Source organism: Oratosquilla oratoria, chromosome 28, assembly GCF_046742065.1.
Source record: "Oratosquilla oratoria isolate Oo_2021 chromosome 28, ASM4674206v1, whole genome shotgun sequence".
Classification (NCBI taxonomy): Eukaryota; Metazoa; Arthropoda; class Malacostraca; order Stomatopoda; family Squillidae; genus Oratosquilla; species Oratosquilla oratoria.
The window spans coordinates 26,443,176-26,448,175 of NC_134804.1; positions in this window are offsets into that span (position 1 = coordinate 26,443,176).

The following is a 5,000-nucleotide window of genomic DNA, read 5'->3' on the forward strand; positions in this document are numbered from 1 at the left end:
AGAAGTATGATAGGGGTTACTAGACTAGATAGAGTGAGAAATGAGGAGGTGAGGAGGAGAACAGGGGTGGAAAGGGAGCTGGGAGATAGGGTTGATGAAAGAGTATTGGGATAGTTTGGACACATGGAAAGAATAAGTGAAGAAAGATTAGTAAAAGAAGTGTGGAAGGCAGAGGTGGAAGGAGTAAATATGAGTGGGCGTCCTAGGGTGAGATGGATGGATGGGGTGAAAGGGGCATTACAAAAGAGAGGAATGTCTGTGGAGGAAGGACGGGAGAGGACAGAAGATAGGGGTGAATGGAGAGGGGTTGTGTATAGATGATGCTGTGATGCATGAGGGGGAGTGGGTGGGGGATGGGGGATGAGGAAGTATGTATAAGAAAAAAATTGACGTTGCCCATAGGGATTTCTCCCCTTCTTGTCCTTTTCTTCATGGAGGGACGGAGAGGGGGATCGCCGAATCTATGAAGCGGCCTTGCTGTGGATTTGCTGTGTCTTGCGACACTGCTTTTGACCCAGGGCAGTGGACAGGATGCAGGGATGACCCGTCATCCAGGAGGTGCCAAGATAAGAGTAAAGGAGGAGGGTGGAAGGGAGTGGGATATATAGGAAATGGAGTGGGTGGGAGTGGTTTCTATGCCTTTTTCTTTTTTGGCTACCCCCCCCCCCCGTGTAGGGGGAAGAAACCTTTGGTATATGTATGTATGTATGTATATACATATATATATATATATATATATATATATATATATACATGCATATATACACACACACATATATACATATATATATATACATATATATATATATATATATATATATATATATATATACTTGTCTACTGTTGGGAAGAGGAAGAGTGTGGAGTTCGAATCCACAACTAAGCGAATGTGAGACCGTTGGCAGGTGATGGCTTTAGCCGCATCTACGCGTTTCATGACTTAAGTTTCTTACATTCTACCGAGGAGTTGGACGTGAGGAGTATACAACTGAAGGAGCGTGGCCACTACCAAAATTGTCTATTTTGCTTTATGAGTTTAAACTGCTTTGTTAGGCAACAGTCTCTGCTTGAGGGTGAAAATGTAAATAACATGGTGGCATCCAAAATAATTGTATGGAAAGTGTCGCCAATACCTAATAGGTCAATTTGTTATCATGATTATGAATGCATTTATGCTGAAGACTACATACACAGCATTCTTTACCATGATGTGTCAGGTTCATATGTCTACAACTGTCTATGGGGTAGATCCAGTACCATAACACTGCGATACTCCACAATTTCCATAATTTTGTAATAAGGGGACATGCCTACCAAGATGCAGAATTCCTATTACTATTGTCTGAACTTACTTCCCACCAATTTTCCAATATCTCATCTTTTTCTCTTCGCCTTTGCCGTCTTTGGCTACGGGGGGAGGACCGCTCCGTTTCTTACCACGCCCTCATTTTCTGAGTTTCCAACTGTTTGTCTTTAGTTGCCTTGCCAATTCCATGGTTCAAGCTTTATCATATTACTCTTCCTCCCCACCCCCTCCTCATCCTCCTTCTCACAGTCCTTATTCTCCTCTTCCTACAATTTTTCTTTTTCTGGAAAGACGCAGTGTGGGTTGATCTAATAGAGGTGTTCAAGTGGATCAAAGGTTATAACAAGGGTGATGCAAACAAGGTCATTATATTAAAACAACAGGGCAGGACTCGCAGTAATGGCTATAAATTGGACAATTTAGATTTAAAAAGGAAATAGGCAAGAATTGGTTTACTAATAGGGTGGTCGACGAATGGAATAAACTTAGTAACCATGTAGTAAGCGCTGAAACTATCAGTTGTTTTAAGAAACGATTAGACAACTTTATGGATGGGGATGACAGGTGGTGATGGATACTAAGCTGCCTAGTGTAGGCCTTATGGTCTCTTGCAGTCTCCTTCATTCTTATGTTCTTATGTTTCTTCCCCTCCTTTTCATATTTCTTACATTCTTCCTTTTTCTCCTCCTGCTGCCGCTGTTGCTCCAGCATATTCTCATCTTCTTCCTACTTCTCCCCCTCCCATTTTTCCTCCTTTGTCTTCTTCTCTTTCTTTCCTACCTTAACCTAATTTAACACTCCTCCTAATTCCTTTTGTTTTTATCCTTCCTGTTCTTTTTATCCTGATATAATTCGCTTGTATTAATTTACTTTATGTACATGAATCCTCTTGACCACTTGTGCAATCTATCACCCAATTTCATCATCGCCCCTTTGTATCTTTGCCAACCTTCTCTTACCAGTCACGCCACCTGAGGCCATTCCTATTTCCAGCTCCATACTCTACCACTTTTTTCCCTCTGCTCTTTTCCCCCTCATCCCCTCTCTTCCTCAGCCTCCTCCTCCTCCACCCCGTAATTCCAATCCACTTTCCTTCCACATGATTTTCAATTTAATTTCAGGGACAGACTCCAAGTATATGGGAAAGTCAGCCGCCCCAGCCTTGGCTGCCCTTATTCGGCCACGTTTTCATATATATAACTCCGATTTCAAACTTTAAGACTCGCCAATATATGTGTGTGTGTTTGTGTGTGTACATGTGTGTGCATGTGTGTGCGTGTGTGTGCGTATGCGTGCGTGTGTGTGTGTGTGTGTGTGTGTGTGTGTGTGTGTGTGTGTGTGTGTGTGTGTGTGTGTGTGTGTGTGTGTGTGTGTGTGTGTGTGTGTGTGTGTGTGTGTGTGTGTCTTTGTGCGTGTGTATGTGTGTGTGTGTGTGTGTGTGTGTGTGTGTGTGTGTGTGTGTGTGTGTGTGTGTGTGTGTGTGTGTTTGTGTGTGTGTGTGTGTGTGTGTGTGTGTGTGTGTGTGTGTGTGTGTGTGTGTGTGTGTGTGTGTGTGTGTGTGTGTGTGTGTGTTGTGATTCACCATGGTATTGGATCACGTGTTGGACTTGTGATCGACAGCTATTTACCTTTCAGAAGAGAGCTCAGAGCTCATATATGACCGATCTATGGGTAATGCTGTGATCTTACATGCACACACTGAATGGGTCCCAGTGAACAGCTGTACATTTTTATCAAGCACAATACACTTTTATTCTAAGCCATCAACATCGAAAGATCGAGGAGGCCAACATGCAGAAACTGAAACATGGTACAGCCAAAGACTCGAACCTGCTCCAGCACGTCACAGGTGTTAGTGACTTAACCGACTGCACCATCAAGAGAGATATAAGTTAAGCGCATATGTATATATATATATATATATATATATATATATATATATATATATATATATATATATGTATGTATATATATATATATACAGGATGACCCAAAAGTTACTAAGGGGTTTTACATTTTAATAGCTTCTTTATTTTTGTATGTACATTTTTGGAAATCCAACACAATGTGAAGAAGATTATGTAGATTTATTTGCACAAAGATACAAAAAAAAATCTCTCATGTATGAAAAATTACATCTTTTAAATTCTTTCAGCGTCGCACATCCGTCCCCTTTCCAAAACATGCTCCGTGACGGCTTCTAGGGTTTTCTGGTTCAATTCCCTGATTTCCCTCGTGATGTGCTTCTTCAGTTGTTCCAGGGTTTGAAGTTTGTTGATATACCTCTTTGAGATACCCAAACAAGAAGAAGTCAGGGCTGGTCAAATCTGGGAAACGCGATCGAAAACTTCCTTCGCCCCGATTCAAAATTAGGCCAGATTTGTGGTTCCAGCAAGATGTGGCAACCGCAAGAGGGACATTGGAATTGTTGAGTCAATGTTTTGGAGAAAGCATTATCAACTGGTCACCGCGTTTCCCAGACTTGACCAGCACTGACTTCTTCTTGTGGGGGTATCTCAAAGAGAAAATGTATGTCAATAAACCTCAAACCCTGGAACAATAGAAGGAGAACATCACGAGGGAAATCAGAGAATTGAACCAGAAAACCCTCGAAGCCATTATGGAGCATATTTTGGAACGGGCACGGATGTGCGAAACTGAAAATAGACGCCATTTAAAAGACATCATTTTTCATACATGAATAATTTTTCATGTTTTATGTAACTTCTTGCAAATAACTTTCCATGATCTTCTTCATATTGTGTTGAACTTTCATAAATGTACTTACAGAAATAAAGAAGCTATTAAAATTCAAAACTCCTCTGTGGTTTTTGGGCCACCCTGTATATATGTAGTAGTAATGTTACTACTACAATTGGTGAAGGGTACACTTCCCCGAGAGGAAGGATGGAATTAAGTAAACTCCAATTCTCTCGGAACTTGTTTATTGGAAATATAATGCGAGTATAGGCGACCTAAGCCGATGTCTTGGCTGTGGAACATAATTCTTTAAGCAAGAAGGACATAATACACATTTAGGAGCACGGCGAAAAATTTGGTTTACGTATTACAATTTAGACATTATGGAATAATACTACTAATATTTATAGATATTTGAGATGCGTGAGACAAAAGTATTAGTAAAGATATATTTCCATAATGCAAGTTCTAGCGGGGTGACAATTATTAATACAGAAATTTACTTATGGTGCGCGTATTCTACAAAAACGATTCAGAGACCTCGCTACATTATTCTCCCCCTAGTGACGAGGTAGGAGGAACGAAATTTTAGTCTCGAGGCACGACGAGCTGTTAGCAGGATTGAAAGTCACCGATATGGCAGGTGTGAGGCCTGGTGTTAGCGTGTAGGCTGGTAGCGGTCCGTGGACGGCAGGCGATCCGGATGACAATCCGGAAGCGGCGGTTAGTGGGCGGCGTCTGTCCGGCAGGACAGGAGGCATTCTAGTGGGAGTGGCCGGCATTAGTCCGTGGACGAGGAGTCGGTGGACCACCATGCAGTGGTCTGTGGCAGGCGGTGGCGGCGTGGCAGGCATTCCGGGACAGGTGGTTGCGGCGTCGGCAACTCGGGCGGCGACGGCAACATCGGTTCGTGGCGGCGTCGGTGGTTGGAGACGGCGACAGTGACAGTTCCAGGCTTCGGTGACGGCTGGAAGCATTGTCGGCAGGTTGGGGC